Source organism: Solea solea, chromosome 3 (genome assembly GCF_958295425.1).
Source record: "Solea solea chromosome 3, fSolSol10.1, whole genome shotgun sequence".
NCBI lineage: Eukaryota > Metazoa > Chordata > Actinopteri > Pleuronectiformes > Soleidae > Solea > Solea solea.
In genome coordinates this window covers 30,082,793-30,108,070 of record NC_081136.1, presented here as the reverse complement: position 1 = coordinate 30,108,070, position 25,278 = coordinate 30,082,793, and the positions used below count along the sequence as shown (strand labels likewise).

Genomic DNA, 25,278 nt, shown 5'->3' with positions numbered 1-25,278 from the left:
GGCACCTTTAAACTAAAATAGACTGTCGGGATAACGACTCACTTAATATTACGGCTCGGTGCATGTGAAGTGCTCTCATGGCGTTTTTTCAGGATGGTATGATAGTAAGCGGAGGTGCAGAGATTGTAGTGGCGTTATGTAATATGTTGCTGCAGCACGTGTTCACTCGCTCCCTACTGGCAAATATGTTTTATGGATTTGCCAGAAATCAAATGCAGCACGCTGGGTACTACTGTCCTATTTCCTATGCACATAAATGCAAGCTTTTATTAGTTAGAGCTTGGTATTCAAATGGAAAGTGTGCAGTGTAGTCTGTAAGTAAAGCAAAAGCCCCGCTGTCAGTGTAATCGCTTTATCTCTTTATGTTTCTGTAACCGTTTCCTCTGCTTTTTTCCATTGCTATGTTCAAACATACGGTATATATAGAGGGGATAAGAATCTGCAATATAGATAGTGTCTTATATCCTTTTTTTTTCAGCACATCCTAGGCAAAAAAAATCATTTCCACCAACTATATAAACACACCTGAGCAAAAAGTACTCAAAATGTTTGTAATCAGATTGAATTTGTGAAAGTAAAAGTAAAAAAAAGTGGATTCACTGAAATTCAAATCAATCATTCACTGACCTGTGAGGAATCAACTCCAAGCGCCACAGTTTGTCTTCAGATGGTTGTTCAAAACCTGCGTCAATGAGAGAGAATATTAGCCATTAATGCGTCATGCTACTATGAAGGTGTTGAACAGACTGAATAATCTAAGACAGGGGTGTCAAACTCAGTAAAATAATAGTATAATAATAACCTATAAACGACAAGGACTCCAACATTTTCCCCTTTGTTTTACATTTAATGAGGTATTTTTTTTTTACAAAACATATGAGGAACAACCTAAAATTTCTTTACAATATTCAATGATATTATGGCTAAGTTTTATTATAACTTACAGATCACAGTGGATCTACAAAGGCTCAAAACATTCTCACACAACAGGTCTCTGGAACTGAAAAATATAGTATTTTACATTATGATTAGATTCTGATCATAATGTGAAATTTCCTGGTGGGCCGGTTCTGGCCCGGGGGCCGTACATTTGACACCCCTGATCTGATATGTTTTACTATTTACATGATATGCAAAAGCGAAATAATCATTTCTGTCTTTTGTCATAAAAGCAGCTACATGCATTAAAAAAAACCCAAAAAACCTTTAATTGACAAAAGGGAATAAAAAATAAAATCTGTCCCCAGAGTCATCAATTCATTCGTCATATTAACCCAGTGTCACACACACTGCAACACCAACACATGGGCACGGGTTAGTAACTCTCCAGGGAATACATAATAAATGAACGTGCCTTCCCGAACGCGAGGTCTTCAATCAATAACCAAAATGTCTCCAGTCACTTTTATTACTTCTACCTCCATCAGGACACACACACACACAAATAAAAGGTTACCCACGTGTCCGTGAATGCATTAACATAATCTCCGGAGAGGCGCTCTATTCATCTTGCATTAGCACAAACAAATGTGACTGACAAAGAACGCCATGCCCATTTAGACGTGAGGCCATTAAAAGTGTAGTCAGCTCACAGAGACGTGGGAGGAGCATTGATAGGCTGAGGTCAAACAGTTTGAACTGGATACAGTGACGGATGGGAGGGGGAGTCTTTCCATTGAACACGAGCGGTTGATGTTGGAGAGAGCGAAATTTAAATAGGGAACCCAACCAGCCCAATGTCCAAACTGTGGCCTGTTCCCATGGAAACGGAACGATGTGCAGTCGACGGAGAATAGTCAAGTTTACAACTGAAATTAAGAGGCTGTAACATCATTGTCAGTATAGCCGGCATTTCAACAGAACATGTTTCCTTAATCTCTGATGAGACATTGATGATGATGATGACATAAATTGATGAATTAAACTTATGGTTGACATATGTGGGTTTTTCTAAGGCTAATACAGATGGGGGCCGGGATATGACATGATATGACATAATATGATATGATATTGGCTTTTCTTTTTCAGCTTCTTCCTGTTGGGGTCACCCCACCGTTTCATCTGCCACCATCCTGCCCTCTACCTTGTGTCCTCTTCTGTTACACCAATTGTCCTTCTCTGTGGTCTTCCTCTTTTCCTTCTGCCCAGCAGCTCCATCTACAACATCCTTTGTCCAACATAATCACTATCCCTCCCTCCCTCCCTCCCTCCCTTCCTCCCTCCCTCCCAACACATGAACAAACCATCTCAACCTTGCCTCTCTTACTTCCGTGACCATCCTGGTCACTCCCAGTGAAAACCTTCAGCTCCACCTCCTGTCTTTCAGACAGCGCCACATCCTCCAGTGCACTCCTCCACCTCTCCAGGCTCTCTTCCACCTCTGCCCTATACTCTCACTACAAATTACAATATCATAGTCCATGGAGACTCCTGCCTGACCTCATTTGTCAACCTGTCCTTCACAATTGCAAACATTCTTCTTCTAATTGTTTTTGTTTTTTTTTGCTAATGATTGAGGATGTGAGAAGATATGTAGAAATTAGGCCTGGAGAAGCAGAGCAAGAATGATGGATGAAAAATCTGTGTGCATGTGTGTGTGTGTGTGTGAGAGAGCGAAGGCACGAGAAAAGAAGCCCCGGCCTCTGGGAAGAGAATCATGCATTATTAAGAGGCAAATCTAAATGTGCTTCATCATCACAGCATCGGGGGGGAAGGAGAGGAAGAGAGATGAGAGCTGGAGGTGGCAGAGGAGAAATGCTAACAGGCCTGACCCCCAAACTCCACTGCGTTACCATGGAGACGGAATCAGAAAGACCTGGATACCATACAACAAAAAGAATGCAGTTTCCTCTCTTTAAACTGAGTATGTACACATTTTTTTAGGCATGTCATTATTTGCTTTCTTGCTCAGTGATGAGATCAACGATGTGAGCCAGGAGACGGTTGGCATAGCAAAGAAGTTATTTTATAGTTATAAATGTTTGAAAACTATTTTTCACGGACATATGGTTAAATATCCCCATTTGCTTAAAAAGACGCCTGAACAAGTCCATTATTGCCAAAATGGGAGAAGTGCAAGTCAAAAACAACGGCATTAAAAATAAATCTACCTGGCCAAGTTCACTGCTGGGCCTGTTCATCAATTCTGATGCATTACAACACGAACCCTGCATGAAACGACGACTCCGGCCCACTGGCTCCGTTAAAGCTGCAACTTACTACAAATCCTTAAGCTCACAAAGTACTGTGTGATCAATGTGTCTGGCGATATGTCCCAAAGTCAGATGCCACCTCCTTGTAATTGACGGCCTATCTCCTCTTTCAATTAGCTGTCTGAGCTTATGGATCCACTGGGAAGCAGTGCACTGTGTGTGTCTGAATGTTTCAGTGTGTGTGTGGGGGGCGGGTGCACAGATGAAGATAGAATAACTGACCCCAGGCATGAATAAAAAATGTGTGTGTGTGTGTGTGTTTGTGTGTAAAATCCCTCGAGGATAAGGGCCTCGGCAATCAGCGAAAGAGGCAGCTGCATGAAAAACACACTTAACACATGGCCTGGCCTCTTCGACCACTGCTGTTCTCGCCTGATTCCTAATACAAAATATCACCACACATACACAGATACTGGTAAATTACAACAACCCCTGTGTCAGCTCTGCATTAGCGGGTTCATGCACACACTCACACATTCCAGCGATCAGGCATCTCGTTGCATTTTGCGTAGAAGGGCCATCGTCGCATATTTGAATCAACGATATTAATAGTAAACAAAGTATATGATGGCATCAATTGTGATTTTTTTTTTTTTACGCTCAATAGCTGAAATATAATATACATAAGTATTGAAGCACCGTGTTTTCCAGCTGGAACAATTCTGCACCATCATTAGTAGGTGTAAGCTCTCGTCTAATTGGCTCTGGACTCATTTCTCTCCTGCTCATAGCAGAGGAATGAGTCCCGAATGACCCTAAAACGTCGGACTCCCAGCAGACACCAGTTGCCCCGGAGCAGGACATGCAAAAATACTCGTCTTAAACATTCTCTAAATCCACTTTCACACTCAGTATATGAGCTTAAAGGGTTTGACGGAGCAGAAACACATCAATGCGGCGCTGTACTGCCGAGACGTGTCTCCACAGCGACTGCAGTAACACCTGAACACTAACAACAGTCTGCAGCAGGAGCCTGAAGGTTGTTTGTTCATGGGCTGGTAACAGACATAGCATCTGTGTGTCAAAAGAGATTTTTCTGCAGGCCTTAGGGTTATTTATTATCACCGTGTGTGTGTGTGTGTGTGTGTGTGTGTGTTTTCTTTGTCTATGCTCATTTGGCTACATGTTCCTGATCACAGAAAATGACAAATGACCTCATTAAGACGGCCACCCCCCACGTTGGCTTTATTGCACAAAATGCCCCACTGTCATTATAAAATGCCTCAATATGTAAAAAATTACACAAATGGGCTTTGCATTTTCCCAACAGACAAATGGATTCTGGCTTTTTTTTTTCAAACAAATTAACTTCCATTTCATTTGTAAAACTAAACGGAGGCAGATTATCACCACACCAGACTTTTAACGACCAGTGCCACACGACGCAAGAAAGAGACCTTAAAGGAATACTTCACCGATTAGCATTTAGCTTTGTATTACTAGAATAGGTGTAGTATTTTTGAAAAATTGCGCTACCCAACCTCAGTTTCAGATATTAATATCTTTAAAGGTTGTCACAAATAAAACAGCTTTAACTGCAACGCTAATTCCACTCGTAGGGGGACGGGACCCTCATTCCCAGGATGTAAACAGTGTCCGCCATCTTTGCTAACAGTTACGCTAACAGGACAGGAAGTGTCGCTGGTGGGCACATAACAAAGAAAGGAATGAAGATATTTCTGAGGTTTTCAAAAACACTACCCCTATTCTAGCGATACAAAGCTAAATGCAAACCGCTGCAGTATTCCTTTAACTAGTTTCTAAGTTCTAACTAGTTTCAGTCAATGTCAGTTGGAGGTCCTTGATTTCATGGAGTCCTTGGCTATGTCAAAACATTCCAAGGTTCCTGGAAATGTAAAGAGGCTATCTCACTATCCTTGAACTGCTCTTCTGCACTGGCACACTCTAGATTTCACACTTTGTCCAAACTGTAAAAACTTGTTTTTTCAAGACAAGAAAAATGTCACATGCTATTCTATAGCTTCCACTGAGCAGTTTAAACCCTTTTCATTGTGTGTGTGTGTGTGAGAGAGAGAGAAATGGTTGGTTACCATGACTATTTGAAGTGTTTTTTTTAACCGCACTCATCCTTCAGATGACAGACAGCACACACAGTCAGACATAGTCACACAGCACAGACCTGGGTTTAATCAGAGAGATTTACTGCCTCCTGAAAGTTCGGGTTTTTTTCCTCTACCCCTTTCCAGAGAGAGGTTAAAGAGACAATTCCCCCTCTAACCCTGCTGTTCCCACTCTGCGCGACACACAGTGCACACAATGGAGTCATCGAGAGCATCACTCGTGCACACAGAGACGGAGAGAGCAAAAAAATATATATATAAATCAAGATTAACAAGCAGCTGGAAGTAGCATTCTTTAGCCGCTCCACTTTCTACAACTGGAGTAGAAGGTATTATTAAAGTGTCCAGGTATGAGCCCTCTCTGGGGACCAGATCCAATCATGAGACTCATTTTACAGCCTTAACCGAGGGAGCGTATGAAAGAGGAAACACGATAACGACAGCACCCTGCAGAAGAGGAAGAGCGGGAGGTCCGGACGAAGAGACGGGAAACAGACGCGGACGATTTGGAATGTGACCGTGAGAGTGAGCGCCGGTGCAGATGAAATTCTCCTCCATGCGACGCTCGCGTCCATTAAATCAATCACAGTGAGAGAGGGGACTGCCTGAGAGTTTGATTTGTATGTTAATGCTGAATGTGGAGGGGAGATGATGCCCCCGGGCTATTCGCTGGGGGGACATGAAAAACCTCATGAAAACACAAAGCGTGCTCTCCCCACACAACAAAGCCCTATCCAGTCCATAGTATGGTTTTGACTTCCAGCCACGCGCACCTACTGGACTGTGCTTGGCACCAACGGCGGCACTTAGTTCATGAACAAATGCAGCGCTGAAAAAAGACTGTGGACACATACGGGGGAACACATAAAGGGCAATGAAGCTATATGTGTAATAATGAAACTCATATAATAAGCAAGTGACCTCCGGGGCATTAAAGAGGCAGTCAACAATCATGCATCAGTTGAGGAGAGAAACACAGAGGCAAGCCTTCACACACACACAAACACACATGCACCAACCTCTCATTTAAAGCTGCAGTACGTAACTTTTGCTGTTATTTTTCTGCCTCTGTTTGGTCTTTGAGAACAGAAACCGAGTGAAATAAGGGCTCGTCTTTGTGGTTTTTTAGTCTGTTTTGCAGCCAAGTGATGCAATGTTGCTGTTGCCTTGCCCTGTACCGACAGAAAACCAATCACTTCCTGTGTGCAGTCCTAGGGAGCGTTGCCAGGCAACATGAAATGTAAACATCTGACAAAAACAGACAGAGAGAGTGAGAGACGTGGAGCTGTTTCATCAGCATCGTGTGGACTAATTTGACAGTGGTTCGAACGTAAGGAGCATTTGTTGATTTTTAAACGTTACACACCACAGCTTTAACGGAAAAAAAAGTCAAGATGTATGATATCACATATTTAGATATGTGTTGGAATACTTCTTTCAATATCCTTGTTACCATCCGATACAGAACAACCTGAGGATCCACCAAGACCTGAGAGGATGTAACCACATGGAGCAAAAAATGTCTTTATGAAGGCTGCGTCACTCTGGAGACCATTTTATCTAAAGGCACAAAACCATTGGGAAAACAAGGGAAAGACAAAGATGGAGACAAATGTGGTCAGAGCGCAATAAGGGGAGGGCAATAACGGACGGACAAGTGGAAATAAGAGTGTGAGGAACAAAAGGTGCAAGGGAGGGCAAACAGTAGAGGCTATCGACCTGTGGGACGCCTGGGAGACGTCTAATATTGACTGCATATCTTGGGGGGGGGGGCAGCGAACTGAGGCCTCCTCATACAAGTAACAGCACATCTCCATATGATCTCATTCATTTAGGACCTTGTTCTCAGGCTTAAAACGGTGGCGAGAAAGCGACAAGACATAAAAGCTGCTCAGAACAAAAACCTGCGACTATGAAAGTGACGTTGACATTCGACAGTGCACTAACCGCGTTCTCTTTGGCGGCCAAACCAATGGGATTACTGTAAATCACTGGCATATCGCTGTTTTCCAAGTTGTTTCGACAAAGCGCCAGCAGGAACATGGACGTGACCTTCTGGTTTGGTAACTGAAAAATGCAAGAAGGATGCAAATAGTCGTTAGCCACCGGGGGGGCGACTCCACTGGTTGCAAAAAGACCTCTGTCATTGCTGCAGAAACACATGCTTATCATCTCAAAATGGACTGGAGGATGTGATAGAGTGCATCTAACGGAAAGTGACTAATTACACTCCACTCAAGAATCGCCATTAAATCAAAAGTGAACGCTCTAAAACGTGTACATCACGAGACTGAACTGGTGTTAAGTCCACTTCTGTATGAACTTGAGGTGATGACAAGACAAAAGGGAGCGCTGCATATAAACAATAGGATTTTGCACTTATGTTGGCTGAAAGAGTGTCTCTATGTGCTGTTGAATTTATTCAAGTGCTGTATTGTTTGTTTATGGCCCTTGGGATAAAAGAATTACCCAATAGCCCATCGCGTGGCTCAACCTGCGATCCACGACCTCACCTGAAGAGGAAGCCACATGGTGGAACTCATTTGGATGCTGTCACAGCTCGGTAGTGCAGAGATGTCGCTGCAGAGTGCAGGGTCACCGTAGCGCGACGTGAACATGCCAGAATCAATATACTGCAGTTGATGCACAGACCCACAAACGCGCTTAATTTGCCTCCCACCTTTGCCCTGATTTTCATTAAACAAATCCACAATGAAACAACCCTGACCTGCAGTCAAATATGGCACAGACATAACAAACCTCAGAATCCGAAGCTCAGAGGTCACAGGTTGCTAAAATTACATGTCCACCTTTTTGCTACCATTTGGACACAAATATATTGTGCTATTTTTGTGCTTTTTTACACTATAGACGATGGTAAATTGAGAAAAACTGTGTGTGTGTGTGTGTGTGTGTCCCAATAACCTTATATTTTGACACCAATCTTGGAAGTGAGGACAGACTAATGTAGTTCCAAATTTAATATATCAACATGGTTTTTGGAGGAGAAAAGAATCAATATCTCTTACAAACCTGTCAATCTCTGACCGTAACTCATGCATTACTCAATCACTACTTGTACTTCATGTGGAAACCCCTTCATTACTTAATGTCTGGTGAGCAGACGTGGAAAAACATCTCAATCTTACACAATCCGCCTGCACTGAACACTGCGCAAACAAACTCCATGCATTAGAGTGCTGTTTTAAGTAATGTGTAATGTGAAAGGGGTCATTAGTAAGAGAACTAATGCAGTTTCCTAGCAACTCTATGGAACCTTTTAGCAACTATCAGCTGAATGTTTCCTTTGTTTTTTCATTACTTCGGGTCCAAGGGCCGATATCTTAGCAACTAACTGATGCACACCTGAGTATTTAGCAGTGAAACAGTCATGTACAGTATTTCTTACAGGCGTTTAAAAAGATGATATTAGTCAACTGTACTTAAACATTCACTATAACGTTGTTATTCTATGTTGTCTTTGTTGTTTTGCCGAATTAAATGACTTGAGCAGCTCTAGTCTTAACAGTTTAGAAACAGACCCAAAACTCAAGAGAAAAACATCCGATTTACATGGCGCTAAGTAGCACATGCTCATAGTCCCTCATTCCACACACACACACACACACACACACACACACACACATACAGATAAATGCCCATGGATTTCTTCTGCCTTGTTGGTCAGTGATGCTGAGCTTGTGGCAAACAGCACAGAGCCAGCTGTAAAAGAGAGAGGCCAGATTTATCTCTATACAAAGGCCCCAGTCAGCACTTTGGTTTTCTAAAAGCAGATGCTGTCGGAGCGAACGTGTGCAACTCCGGGCAAAAACAGCACACAGGGGTTTTTTTTTTTTTTTGGAAAAGTCTACAACTCCATCTGTGCAAATGTGCCATTATACATGCGGCCCACCACGTAGCACTATTATTGTTCTATTTTATTGTATTATTGTACTGTTCATTTGACTGAATACTTTATACACAGTCTATGCATAAAAGGACATGGAAACAGTCGGTGCACTGTGCGTCAGAGGGCACAGACGCAAAAAAGGCACATCCTTTATGTCTTGATTATGTCGTGCTTCGGTCTCTTCTGTCTTCCGTCGCGCACAATCGTGCCGCCGCGACGTATCGTCTCAAAGCGACATGTGCCTTCCCTGTGTCATCACTATCAACTTCTGGTGCTTGCTTTATCAAATCTGACTTTGGCACATTTCTTTCAAAGTGCCTTGAGTTTTTTCCGCCTGTAAACAACGCTTTCATGGTCTGATTGTTTTTATGCTCCACTGGCAAAGCATAGCCGTCTCCTCGGCAGAGAATCGTTCACTCATGTATTCGCCATTTAAATAGCCTGGCACAGTCGCACCGGACTTTTATAGGGAATGACAAGCAAAAATTCTGATTGGCTTAATCGATGTTATGCCCAAATTCACCTATGAACAATTCATCCTGGCGCCTCACATTTTGCCAAGTTTGCTCGCTGTGTAACAAGCGAAATTGCGCTATAGATCATATAAATAGGGCCCTAAAGTGAGTTAACCCACTCCTACCAGCTTTGTGAGGGACCACACAGCTAATTGACACAGGGGACTCTGATTTCAGCAAAACCCTCAGCAAGGCCCCCAGCCCTAATCCTAGAATCAATAATCTCTGTGTCAATACAAGCATTCCCACTGACACTTATAGATTTATGATACCTGATACACACTGTCAATCAGTGTATCAGTGTGAATGATCACAACCCGAGTGAATTTGGCATCAAAAATGTACGAAAAGACATACAAAACTGTCTTGAAAGCGCAACGGAATACAAAACCTTGATTCCGAGCCTGCATCTAGGCAAGAACAAGAATAGTACCTCCCTTGTCATTCCAAATTCAGCCCCGTAACATGGACAGTTGTGAGTCTAAGTGACAAGAGGGGCAAAAAGCTCAATAATTCATCACTCAGTGAAGCCCTGTAAGGCCTGGCATTGACACACCAAAGGAAGAAAAGGAACATATTTTTGTGTATGCGAAAAAAAGAGATATCCATAATTCAAACATGAATCATCTTCCATGGCAGATGAGACACACACACTACACTTGCTCCATAGCTTGCAGTGCAGCTGCTGGTGCAGACTAATAAGATACATTATCTTAACCTTGATCCCGCAACATCAAGGACCTTGAGCTAACGATGGGGCAGAATCACTCTGGAGCCGAAGAAGAATGCAGGTATTTAACACATTTTTGTGTTGTTTGTTTGCATTTTTTAACATTATTTAGCAATGCACGGTTGCTTGTGTGTTTTTTTTACCAGTACAAACATTTCTTTATATTTAGACTCAACAGGCACAAAAAAAATTCCTGTATTGTACTTTTTAAAGATGTTGATTCTAATACAGAGCAAACATGTACATCAGTCATCAGCCTCTGAGGACAGGCTGACAGAAAGAGGTAATAGACAAACAGAGGCGTGCAGTAACAACTAAGCCAGATCCTCAGGTAGATACTGATGTGTGTGTGTGTGTGTGTATAAAAGGATACAGCATACATTTAAAGGGCGGGACAACATTAGAGATCGTGGTGGTATTAACTGCTTGATTACTAACCAAACAAGAACTTTATGTGATCCAACAATATATGGGACACTCCCTTGTGTTGACACCCGACACTCACATAACCAGGTAACACAAGCTACCTGATTATATGAGTGTGTGCAGAAGAAACCACCGTGGGAAAACTAATGTGATACCCACTTTACAAAATTTAACGTTCACGGATCTCTAGGTACATATCTGGCGCGTGATATATATATAGCCTACAGCTGTCGTGGATAACACAATCTAAAAAAAAGCAGAGGTTTTAACTGGCGTCAATACCATCCATTCCAACATTTTCTACCGCTTTATCCTCCACATGAGGGTCGGGGTCCATTATAGGACCACACATGCAAATGACCATACATGCAAACAACCAACCACTCTCATACTCACACCTACAGTCAATTTAGAGTGTCCAATTTACCTAATCCCCATATTGCATGTTCATGCAAACTCCATGCAGAAAGGCCCTTGTTCCGACCGGGTCACGAACAAGGGTATTCAGATATCTGTTTGAAAATTGGGAGGGAAAGCAACCTTAAAAACCAGTTTGAGTGCTAAATATACAGCCTAGAGGTGCATCAGACTGTCTGAGGTAATTACCGAGTAATCCAGCAGAGACTACTGTGAACACAGACATTAGGTCCCCCTTTGAGTGCCTTATTGGTAAGATATAAGTGACACAAGCAAGCAACACCAAAACATCTGGAAAACCATGTATGGAAGTAGTTTTGGGGTCTACACCGTTGATGACAAACCAACGAACATATACGCAGCCTCACCTGCTAGTTTAGCTGTTAGCTCTACACAACTAGGGTAGCAAGTGGAGGAGGCATCATGGGAAACGCAACAGGAGTGCACCCTTGAATAAATAATGGCCCCTTTTATACTCAATTTATACTAAAGACGGAGACGGAAGGCATTGAGCTTACGATGACGGACAAAATGGAGCCATACCACCGGAACCCGTGGGGGCAGTATAGAGTCTATAGTCGCAATCAGTCAGGAAAATGACGAAGAAACAACCTACAGTTGCAGTGAAGCATCTTTAAAACGTGCTGCCAGATCTCTCTGTGGTTTTATTCGAGGAGCTATCCGGCGTTGTCAAAAGTAGTAATATTGAACATGCCGCTCGTCATCGATCTCTCTCATTGGCAACACTGACGAATATTCCCCCTAAATGGGATGATTCACATTTAGTGGTCTTACATTCCACCGCCCCGAAATCCGCTTGCGTTTCAGTCCATTTCGGATCGAGCACAATAAAAATAACCCCTTTTAATGGTTGCTTTGTTTGTTGATGCCTGCCACTTGGTACTCGGCACTGCCCTCAAGAGGAAGTATTGTGTAAAAGTCCATACCAATGCAAAAGACGCATGGAGGTATGTAGGGTAGTGACGGAGAGAGACATTAAACGGGCGATAATGGAGTATAAATGGGCCTTAACAGTAGGAGTAATAGATAACAATGTTGTCATGTTTGGTGCCACGCAGCAGAGTAGTGGCTAGCACTGTTGCTAGCCAAAAAAAAAGAGCAGAAACAACACAATCGTTGGCTCTTGTGGCAAGAGGGAAGTAATCGAGTGCTGGCTTGGCTTTAGCGGGGTAAAGGTGAAATGGGATTTATGACTCATGGATCACAGAGTGAAGTGGAAGGATGGAGTGGGTTGTGGGTCAATACCAACAGCGTGCATATGTGGGAAAATCTGGAAGGACACAAATCTCGGCAGACAGGCTTAATGCAGAGAGCTGTGCGTACGGCCAATGAAGTGATTACATTTTAATAACGTGGATGTGTAATTTATTATTATTGTCTTTCTTTCATAATGCCATTTTTTCATGGTGCAAAAAGCTTGTGTCTGTGACAGTCAGAGAAAACACACACAGTCCACGACCATGTGGCCACGGCTATGGCTACTGGCTCCCTGCCAAGTCATTAAAACAGTTAATTATCTGTGAGCCTGTGGAAGAAGCTGTGAGCAATCACTTCTATTATTTAGAAAAAGGTGAAGACGAATATCTTTTTAACAAGTTCATTTTGCCACTAAATGCAAATGGAGATCTGGACATGCTTTTAAAGCTCCTGCATTCTGGGTGATAGTTGTTCCTCAAGGAAAAAAGGTAGCTGCTATTTACAATAATGTACACAATATTGTATATTATTATTTTACAAATATGTATGTATGTATGTTGTACGTCAAAATCAATGACAGCAGTGATTTTTAAAGCCTTTTAAGAGCTGATTGATTATCTTCTAAAGGATAAGCGCTGCAGTGGTTAGGGCAAGGCAATAATTCAGTACCAGTTTATGCAAAAACATCTTCTTCAATAGCAATATGACAAAAGTTAACAATATAATGTTGACAATAAACACTGTCAACACTGTTGACAATAAATCAACTATTGTCCTTTTTTTAAGCATTTATCTCAAGCGAGTTGTATATCTATGCAATCTGAGAAACAACATCAGAGTGAAATCCTCATCACGCCACAGAGAATGACTGAAGAACCATCAACACAAAACAATAACCTACACAAGCTTCACTTTCCCTGAGTGACCACTGTCTCCTCCTGAAGTGTGTTCATCTGTACGTCACCTCCAACTGCAATAATCCTAAGTGCTTTGCAGGCAAGGTAAGCTGACAGTGCACAAATCAGTCTCCTTGTTAGTCTCCCTAAAAAAAAGTAGTACCAGCCTTAATTTTGTCACGTTATAGTTGCATCGTCTTATTTTTCTGTGTAATGATCTACTTTATTATTTCTGGGTATTAACCCAGAGATGGGAACTGTGGTGCGTGCACGGACTTTGGTACCCCGGAAGGTTTCTAAAGCAGCGGTTCTACAGTTCGCATTCGCAAGGGCGTGGCGCTTTTCTGTCGCCCAATAAGCTGACTATCGTGGGTCTAGCTCCACCCTAACACCATGTCCTTTTTCAGTGTTCCCACACCTGGTGCACATCAAATTCAAGGACTTTCCAGAACCAGTTCGCTCAAGTTCAAGGACCGAATGTGCTGACACAACTGAACGAGAGGGCAACTTGTAAGAGCCGCTTCACCCATGGTGTCTATATTTTTATTGATCTGCAGCACGCTCCACATCCGGCCAAGTGTTTGCCCTTGGGATCTTGGGCAAGTCAGTCTTTGTCATTTTCTCTGGTGAGACAGAGATCCTGCAGAGAATTTGCATTTCACAGGCATCACCAATAATTCACTCACTCTGACTTAACTTTACTCGCTCATTGTTCCGCCAACGGGGAAAGAGACAGTGTACAGTACACCGCTACTAATTACAACTCAACGGTAGTCTGCGTAGTCGATGTACATGCAAGCAATGCAAGGGGAGCATGAAACAGGGAGATATTTACCTAAATATCAACTGAACTTCTTTCTTGCATAAAATTCAAGCACTTTCAATCACCCATGTCTATTTAGGGCAGTTTTCAAAAACTTTTCATGACCCTGTTTTATGGGACGACATCCAGGAAACATAATAGCAAATGACTCATTCTTACAATAAGTCATCAGATTTGTTGACATGGACCATGTGCTGAAACAGCATTTAATCTGCAAATGTATCAATTACATATCATAGTATTGGATTTGTCAGTTATTGTATCTATCAAGTTTTGTGTAATTGGCTAGAGAAAAAAAAGTATAAAATGTGAACTGCTACTGGGGGTTGTTCCTTCAGGGGATGTTTCCATTCACCCCGCTGCACACGGCGGGGACATGAGAGCATGTGGATCAGTTCAAATATAATTAAAAGCTGGAATAAACATGTAACATATTACAACATGATTAACAAGGCAGATGTTGTGTTTCCCACTCCCTCTTCAAGGCCCATAAAGCTCTGTCCTGCCTTTAATTGGTTTATCAGCTCACAGACACATCTAAAGCTGATTGATGACTTTTCCACACTGAGAACGGCTTCTGTTCTCTATCCTCCCTTAATCTACTTGCAGCGTGGTTTATTTTTATCTATAAAAAAAAAAAAAAGGCAGTTGTTCAGTTCAAGCAGGAGATTCTGACTGAAGGCATTGTGGGACGGAAGACACAAGCAGGCTCAGAGCGGCTTTTCCCACATCATCGAAGACAAGCAGATGTTTAATGGAAATGTCCCCTAAATAACTGTTAAGTGTTTTGAAAACAAAGAAATTGAACTGCACGATATTGCGATTACTTTTTGACAGATATTGTGACTGTACTGAATAAGATTTGTACGCACATACAGCTCGTCATTTTCATGAACAAAAGTATCAGAATCAAAAGATTTTAAGTATTTTGGTTTTGTCAACAAGATTTTTAGGCCATAGGATTTCTTTATAACACCGTTTTCAAGCATACTACGGAGTATTAGGACCGATCTTCAATAATAAAGTCGTAATTATTACTCACATGATCACATGCGACCTGCTTCAAGATGAGGAACACGGAGCATTTCGTGGATTGGGGCTTCACAAATAAAGAAACACTTCCTCTTGCCTTTCTTAACTTAATTTGCCTTTATCAAATAATTACAGTGTCTTACAAGGTGGACATTTCCCATAGTCGCACAACATTGAACAATATCGGCAAAACAGCCATATTGGCACAGATGCTGCATGAAGGCCCTCAGACCCATTTCCCATCAAACTAATCTCTCCTTTAAGAGAAAATGAGCTTATATAAAACAACCACAGCAGCATATGAAGGAAAATCAAGTCAACCTCATCTGACAGATTAAATTATATTAAAAAAAAACATCTTCAAGGCTCCATTTTAACACTCATCATGTGACGCTGGTGCCTTGGATCAATTGGATGCTCAGTGCGATGAGGGAAGCTTTTAATGGCTTCTATGACCTAAATCCTCACTAATCATTTTAGAGCTGTGTCAAAGATTCTTACTATTACTTCTAAGTCTTACTGTACAAGGAATTAAGCTCCCACCACTGGGATTTGAGAAGTTCCTCCTTTGTTAAGTATAAAACCATATACAGTACATAAACCCTTAGGATTTCTGTCAATAAACAAACCTCATGCACATATGGCTCAGAAAAATCAGCTGTTCCCGTGACGGCGATATGTGTTTTTTTAACACTCGGTACGAGGCAGCAACACAACTTAGTCTGGCAACTTCTGAGGTCTCACCCACTCTCCCTTCTGTCGCCCACCATGGTCTCATGTGCAGCCGAGAAATCCACTCAAATTTCCAAAAATGTTTACTGTGAAAAGAAGAAGAAGCTTGATAGGAGAAATGAGTACTGTATTTCCCATTTTATTAACCCTCAGCTCTAGTTGTCTGAAAAATAATGTCTGAAAAGAAATACAAGGCTACATCCAGACCTATAACTTACATTTGTATGAAGCTAAGACAATAAAATACCCTAAAAACAATGCAAGTTAACAGTGCTGTGTGTGGATGCTGGAGCTGTTAATTTCCCCGAGGGAACCTCCTAAAGGGATTAATAAAGTCGTCTGTCTGTCTGTCTGTCAAGTCTCTACCTGTCTGTAGTGACACATTCAAACTGACACATTTTGCCTTAACAACAAAATCCAAATATCAAACTGCTCACATTTATTTAGAAAGAAAATGGTAATAAAAGCTGGGCAATAACTCAATAACAATGCACAACTCAATATCATTTTCTCCAATATAATAAAACAAAAGGATTAGTAAATCAATAAATTGTGAAAACACACAATGAAGGTTTTTAGTGCATGAAGAAGCAAAAAAAAAAAAAACCACAACAACAGTTAACTTAAGAATTAAATCAATCTTTAATTCTCTGACTTAAAAGTCTCTTATCCCGTTCTATCTGTGCTCCTGAAAGACATCTCCTCAATCTTCCGGTAATAAGATCGTCTTCATACAGCAGCAGGAAAAAAACCAAAACAAAAAGCCATCTGTCTCCACTGGAAGTCAAGGAGAACAACAGCATCTGCTTCCAAAGAAGTCACCCACCACCGGCTTTGGCTTTAACTCGACCACACTTTCTTATTCATCACTCTCAGGGCAGTCGTGCTAATTCAGTGTGTTCCCATACCTTCATTCAACAGCCAAACAAACAAACATGTCCTGCTGTGAACCAACTTTGTGTGTGTGTGTCTGTGTGTGTGAGAGAGAGAGTCAGCCTGTTTGTGACATATTTAAGACTATTTCCTGCCATACATCCGAAACTTGTCAGGACCAGTAGTCCTCATAACCTGGTCCTAATGAGGCAGAACCTCATTTCTTAACTCCTGCACCTGTACTCGTCACTATAAGTTGTTTATCTAGTTCTGGGAGGGATGAGTCTAAATAAAGAAGTATTGTTTCCTCAGCACCTGAAGCACTGCACGGATACACACACAGTTTAAAAAAAACAACAACTCTCTCCATAGAAATCCATTTGTATGAAATGTGAGCCTGGTTGTCACTAGGTTTACAGTCAGTGTGTTTATATGCATGTAAGACAATAATTTGGTTTTCTTAATGTCATGTAAACACAATAGTACAGCGCAATCTAATTTGTGTCACGAATAACATGTACAACAGGTACGAAACATACAGAACTACAGCACGAGCCATCTCACGTGTATACTCAGACTCGGCGAGTTGTCCAATTGCCTGTCTTAGTCAGACTAAGGCCTTAGCTTGATTAAACTATGCATGTAAACGTACTGACTGTTAAAAAAAACAAAAAAACAACAAACATCTAAGAGGCAAACATCAGCACTGAAAGAATAAATACCAATCAATTTTGTAAGCTGATATTGATATTTTTTTGAGTTATTCTCAGGCAACATCCACACTACTGAGTATTCATTTGAAACTGGAAGCTGCAGGTGTAATGAGAAACAACATTGGTGAAAAGTGAGAGGAAGACCGGAACTGTGGTGAAACTAAAACTAAAAGTTTTCACAGCTGAATGGGGTAATGTGGACGGCAGGTGTGTTTGGTCAGACCTTAGAAACTCTTGAAGAATGAAAAAGAAAAGAGATGGTACAGGGAAAGTTCTGTTTCCATGTGGATAAGGCCTCAGACTCTCCATCACAAACTGCTCCAGTCGAAATAAAAGTTATACAAGCGATAGCACGAACAAGTCCTGGTTTTATTTGAACCTCAGAGAAAAGAAAGGGAGCTGACCTCAACTGCCTGAAACCAACACGGAGCATTTTTCTTGTCTTACAATAGTGTCTTCACTTAAGGCCACGGTGGGCAGAGGGAGAATGTAACTAAACAGACCATAAACTCCATCACCTGACTCGCCTCTAATGGTCCGTGGACAAGCCGCAGCTGCTGTGAGTAATGGCTCTGTGGCGGCTCTCGGCTGGCTCTGTGGAGTCGTCACAGGGGACACAAGTCTCTCCGTCTCATGATGTCTCAGGGGGACAAGTTTGCAACAGTGGACGTGGTGCCGACACACAGCACGCGCCCCGCGATGACATGCCACAGTGGCGGATGATAAATGTTATCTTTTCAAAACAAAAATGTGGCATTTGAGGAAATGACTCCTTATCCTACAGAATGATGAATAGTCCGGACAAATAACAGATGATCAGTATAACAAACCAAATAATCTGTATTTTAAATACACATTTTTTTAGCATGATAAAATATGGAATGGGCTTCTTTTACAGCAGATTTCTTTGACTTGTCATAGCGGGATCAGCACTTTTTTTTTTTCTACAACTCTATTAAATCTTGAATGAAATCTCACTTAAATGTGTGTGTGCTTAGCTCGAGTGATGTAGAAAAGGTGCTGAATCAATTAAATGTAAACGCACGAAAATTGATTTAGCAAATCAAGGACGTCACTCCAGCATCAGTGTTTTACAGCTCTGGAAAAATGCTTAGAGGACTATTTCACCGATTTGTATTTAGCGTTGTATTACTAGAATAGGGTTAGTATTTTTGAAAGTGTGTGCTTCCCAACCTCAGTTTCCCCAGAGTCGAGAAATATCTTCATTCTTGTTCCGAGGCTTGAGACTGCAACCCTAATTCCGCACTCGTAGGGCGACGGGACCTCATTCCCAGAATGTAAACAGTGTCCGCCATCTTTGCTAACAGTTATGCTAACAGGAAGTGTCACTGGTGGGCACGTAACAAAGAAAAGAATGAAGATATTTCTCAACTCGGGGGAAACTAAGGTTGGGAAGCACAATTTTTTCAAAAACACTACCCCTAATTCTAGTTTTCCATCGCACATTTTGACACTTACAGCTCATTTCATTAAGCTAATTTCCGGCAGTGGATGGAAACACATGCAATTAGCATTCCCTTGTGTAAATTGTTGTGTAAAATTTGTAATAACTTTGAATGAAAAATCAGCTAACGGCGTTTACGTCTGATATTAAGCTTGAAAAAATTGATTTTGCTGCCTCACGTCATTTTTTTTTCTACGTGGGCCGTGATTTGCAGACTGAACAAAACTGCAGACAGCTACATTTAGGGACTGAAATATTTTTAAAAGGCAGAAGAAAAATGAGAGGAGGCTGGTGAGACATGTCTGCTTGTCTTGTCTCAGCTCTCGCTGGGCTGCTGAACACTATAGAGCCGCGAACAAAAAGCTGACTGGGGTTTTGGAAATGTAGGTTAACGTGCACAGGTATTAGCGATTAGCGGCACAAAACAGTGAGCTTCGACAAACTACGACAATTCTCTTATGAAGAGGGAAAACAGTGCAGTGCAGTCATGATTAATAACTGTATGGATTAAGGGTCAAATTAAAATGTCATGTCAGTGTATCATGTTGTGTTACAACAACAACAACAACAGAAGATGCTGACTGTAAATATTGACTCCCACATTTACACAGTGCCTTTGTTTTAATATTCATGATTCCTCCGCCTCAGTGTCCTCATATTTGGTTTGATACCTGCAGTGCACCGCAGACAACATCACGACACGTGTGGCTCTAATGGCAATTCAACTGCGACATATTGATTCAACAACATAAACGGCTGCGTTTCATTTAAAACAATAGTTGTCGTCACTTCCTGTACTTCTTCACACACACACACACACCATATACATCTCCTCTATAACATTCATTTTAGTGTGAACACAGCTTCGTGACAACATTTCCTCAATTTAATTTTCACACTCATCATTTAGAGTGAAAATAAACGCAGGGACTTCTCACATGTTAGAGGCAAGAACTAGTTTGGCAAGTGTTTAATCAGTTATCAGATCTGTTGTTGGTTTGACAAATAAATCCATCACATAGTTATTTATGAGGTGTACAATTCTTTGGCAAATAGGAGTGAAATTACTATTATTGTTCTTTTTCATCATTAAAGGTGAAGTGAGTGCATTTCAGATATGTCTATTATGGATGTAAACAATGCAAACCTCACTCAATCTTCAAATAGTCCAATCCTCTCTTGTTATTCTTTATAACTGCTGGTGTAACAATAATTTGTTTAGTGCAGTCAGCAGCATTTATCGAGTGACTAAGAATTTAAGGTCCGATGTTGATATTTTGGAGTATTTATTAGTAAAATAAGATCATTTGTTACCTATTAATATGATTGTACCAGTGTAATCACTTTAAAATTCAATTTTTTGTTTGCTTTTTGATGTTGCACTTGCGATGCATCTCCATGCACTTTCAGTCAGCCTTTTGAAAGTCTTTGTCCCGCTATTTTTTCACAACAGTGCATTTATAGCGAGAAACAAGAGTTTCATTAATTTCCATCGCCCTTTATTAAACTAAATTATCACGCGTAAACTGGAAAGTTACAAATGCACTGTAAAGACGTGACATCTTGAATCGCAATTCACATATTTAAGACCAAATGTAAACCGAATCGTGCTTTTTTACGTGCAATAATGTGTTTCACAGCTCAGCATCATTACCCGCACCCGTGAGACATTAGCCTCCAGTCGTCAGTGATAAAGTGCGCGGTTATATTGACGTACGATACGGTGGCAACAGATGTCCAAGCATCACATGTCATTTGAGGCCGTGGTTTTGTTGCTGCTTGTTGCTTTGTTTGTCGCGGTCGCTGTGTCAGTGAAAAAGCGCCACTGTATCTCACTCAATTTGGACATTAGTGAATCGATTCAGAATCGCGATGCCATCTAAGAATCGGTGTTTTCCCGCCCACCCCTAGTTTCTATGGCAGCCTGAATGGACAAACCGTGTTTACGGTGGAAGCTTACAATGCAAATAAAGAAGAACAAGGCCACCGTAGTTCCCCGACATGCTTGGGAAAGGGAGGGAGTCCCAATCGCTCGATCTTACACCATGGACCTTTAACCAAACCAGAATAAGGTCACACTCATAATAAGCACTCAGTTTAATAAGAGTCACCAACGATTATCCATCATAATAGAGAATAGGCCTTCCTTCAATGCAACATCTGAAAAACAGGGCCCAGCTCTCTGCCTTGAAGGCAGCAGCACAGTAGAGAGGAGACAGACAGATGATCAAAGCTGCAGCAGCAGCAGCAGCAGCATCCGACAATACTCTCATGCAGCAGCAGCAGAGCTGATGGGCCTGCACCGGCAACCGGCACCAGCAACAATAAACCTGCTGCTGCTGCTGCTGCAACCACCGCCGAATACATTCATCCAACACAACACCACCAGTCCTCTAGTCCCCTCTCGCTTGCTCTCACGTTTGTAGCCTGCAATGATTTGCATTTTGACGCTCACCCGAATGAAGATCAATTGAATATTAGATTAAAAAAAAAGGTTGAATACATATCATAATAATAATAAAAAATAAATAAGAAAAACAGGGCGATCGGCGTCTAGGCGCCTCCATATTGTGCTGTTTTATTTGCACCTGCTCAGCCAGCATTGATGGGACGCCGTGGTGGATAAAGAAAAAAGAAAAGAAAAATAATAAATAACCCACAACCGATGCACTGCACCATTATTCGGATGATTATTAAACATTTCAATCTTCAGTTAAATAGACAAAGAGCTTGTTTAAACTCACCGTCTGTGGACCGGCTCCTGTATCCTCACACCTCAGCTACGAGGGCGCGCGCGCGTGTGTGTGTGTGTGACTTGATGCTGGTGAAATGATGAGGTGTGTGTGTGTTTTTGGGGCTATAGCCGGACTGTGTGTGTGTGTGTGTGTGTGTGTAAGTGTGTGTCCGTCCCTCTCAGCCGCTGCAGCAGCAAGCTGTGATCCACACGGATCCTCCTCTCTCCTCCTCAGCAGCAGATCCCCCCGCCCCCCCCCCCTTCTGCTGTCAAAACCAGCATCGTACAAAGGTCGTCTATGCTGGAAGACCGCACGCTCGCACGCCAAAAATGTGTACATATATTTTTTTTCACAACAAAAATAGGTTCATCGTCTGAATGATCAATCATCAAATGAGTACATTTGTAATCAGATCTTATTGTGTCGTAATTGGACTGCAGTCAAAGATATTAACAGAATATAGTCTCATTCCGATACAGTTTTATTTGTATAGCGCCAAATCACAACATACATTATCGCAAGGCTCTGTACATAGACAATATTATAGAGAGACAGAATCCGACTCAAAGATCTGCCTAGACCGGTTGGGGTGAAAGGAAAAAATAGGGGTACAGAGGAGAGGTGGGGGGGGAGAGAGATAGCAGAGAGAGACCAGGAGCAGATATACAACAATCGTATCAAGTTATACGTTTAGTACAAGCAACTCATGTTGTGTCCTATTCAGAATAAGGTCCCGTTCCACGTTAACAACTTTTAAATAAGACAAAGAACGCAGCAATGCCCCCACATTTGAGAACCTGCAGCATGTGTTTTATTGGTTTAAACAAATCCAAAAATAAAAAACAAAAAAAAGATGTACTAAAACCTAATGTTCCAGTTCTGTGGTGTTTTGTTCCATGTATACTCACTCGCAGGGTAACTATCAGAGTGAGACCTCTCTCTTTCCATCGACTATCTTGCCGTGCTTCCAATCCGGTGCGGGAAGAAAACAGGGAGAGAGAAAAAAATCGCAGCTGCAGCGACCCCCTCTTTAATGAGCTGCAACTGATCAGCCTCGCACACAGAGAAATCAACAATGCCCTGCAGGAAACTGGAGGAGCACAGGCTGAATGTTTATTTATGCATTTAAAATTAAAGTCACATACAATTGTTTCCAGGAACTCACTAGGCAGTTACTGGTTGTTTTGCTACTGTGTGAGACAGGTGTTTGTCAAGTCGTCCTCACAGGACAGGTGGCTGCTGTGGACACACACACACACACACACCTGACTGCACATCACATTATTACTGGCCCACTAACCTACATCACATTTTAAACGACAGATTCTTCTCTTCACGTGGCAGCTGTGAGTGAACACCCCCCCCCCCCCACCTGGTTCATGTCTCCCATCCGCCATCGACACCAGTCACGTCTGCACTGTTTCTGTTTCAGTCCGGCTCTCACGCTCACACATAATAATTAACACAAGCTTTAAAACAAGTGTGTCTCTGAAACAAACTGGTGGCACACAAACCGTTTTTAGTGGGCGGCGATATATTATGTGCAGAAATGACATGTTTATGTGGCATATTAATTCTTTAGACACAGCTGTCTGTTCCAACTAGGGATGGGAACCGGCATCGGTTGGTATCGGTGCAAAAGCAGTTTAGCTGAGTCATGTTGGGGCTGTTTATTTCTTCTTTTTGTGGAGAACACATTATGTCCCTGAAATGACTCAGCACAAATGTGTTGTTAACAGCTCCATAGTTCATAAATGGTCAAACGACTATATCAGAATAATATCGGCATCAGTAGAGTTTTGGATATCGGTATTGGACACAAAGAAGTGACACCCTTCTATTTTATTTTATTAACCTGATTAAAGCAACAATCTGCAGCAGAGACTGCTATGGGAACACCATTACCTGATTGAATAGCAGTATGTTTGTTGGTGTATAAAAGACTTTCTTTGCCTTAAAATAAGCCTTTTCTTGGTTTACAGAAGCCACCATCATGTGACACCGTGTTTCTACGGCAGCCTGAATGGACAAACGAGCCAGCGCGTGCGTGAAGTGAGACGACAACATCCTCTGTGGTATGTGAAGCACACATTTCACCATGAGATGTCACTAATTCTGGACCTTTTTATCAGAATACAGTCATAATTGGAGCATCTTAGTTACACCTTAATCAGATCATAAGACAGGAATATTATAACCTGAATCATCCATTATCAGTGCTACACTAGTAGCGTCCATGTAAACAGTGACTGACTGAAACGCCGGCGATTAGAAACCACAGATACCGATGCTGACTTGTGGACACAGACATCCACACAAGGCTGTCGCACAAATAGGATGTGTGTGTGTTTCTGCATAGGTGTGTCTCCCCCCCACGCCTAACTGACTGGCAGAGATCTGTGGAGAGCCACACCACTGTGTAAACTCTCCTGCCATGTCTTTTCAATGAAACACGACGACGGACGGACAGACGCGTCTTTGGCACCGTGACATTACAGACGTGCAGCTGTGGGGTGCGAAGTAACAGTTTCAACAGTGCATCTATTGTCTATTGTCATTACTGTTTCCCCAAACAGTAATGGTTGATCATTTTAGGATCCGTCCCAAGACTCCAGGGCACTGTGTGCTTTAAAACCAGTTCATACAGCCGATAAAACAATTTAATATGACAATGTCACTTTGACCGCACCCAGATTGTGTTTTTGTTTACACAGCGATCTGCCTTAGAACTGACAGGGATCTTCTTCATCTCTCACTCAGCCTCTCCAGAGATAAACCGGGCAAGAAGTGGGATCAGTACAGTTGAATGCTTCTCAGGCCCTCTGCCTGATTTTTGTCCTGCCATGACAAGACAGAATGTGTGAATCAGTGCCTTCTTTCCCATTTCTATTCCTGCGTGAGCCATAGATTGGGATGACATGTTTGAGGGCCCTTGTTATGGAACTGGTTTTTTTTTAGATATATTTGCAGCTACAATACCGGCGAGCTGGTGCAGATGCTACATGAATAAAGCAGAGCCACATGTCAAGATGGAGCTTGAAAAGACGACAGGAACTTACACGAATGTGATCACTGTTTCCCTTTGGCCTTAACAAACACAAAGCGAAGAGATTAAGATGTGACACACGTGCCAGATTTATGCAAATGCAGACACATACACGCACTGTATATTGAGAAGATTGGAAAGAAGAGGGAACATTTGACAGTTGCTAAGAAACACAACACCATACATTCTTATTATCATGTATTAATAATTCCTTTTCTAATTATACAGTGTTTTTGAAAGGAATTTTTCCAGTATTTCTTAATGAAAGAATAAACATAATGAGCACACATCTCAGCCATCACTAAAATGTGATACTACTGAAAATAATGAACATTTTGAAAGTTACACACGACAGCGTTAAATCAGGAAACTGACATTGAGGTGGAGTTAAACATGGTGAAACTTAAGAAAACATAATTAATTTAGAAAAATGGCCTGACAGGAGTGAGGAATC

The 25,278-nt window shown here is 41.8% G+C and overlaps 1 protein-coding gene across 12 annotated transcripts in view; it reads right to left on the bottom strand.

The window, feature by feature from the left end:
• Positions 1–21,939, bottom strand: part of nrcama (neuronal cell adhesion molecule a) — a 51,141-nt gene extending 29,202 nt beyond the window's left edge. For 11 of the 12 annotated variants that reach the window (XM_058624356.1, XM_058624360.1, XM_058624362.1 and 8 more), the window contains exons 1-2: positions 21,788–21,939; positions 628–682 (exon numbers count right to left, since the gene is read on the bottom strand). The gene's annotated coding sequence lies outside the window, so the exon portion shown is untranslated. Of the gene's footprint in view, positions 1–627; positions 683–7,240; positions 7,361–21,787 lie in introns of all 12 variants that reach the window. The other variant, XM_058624357.1, reaches the window with a different exon arrangement.
• Between the last annotated feature and the right edge of the window lie 3,339 nt (positions 21,940–25,278).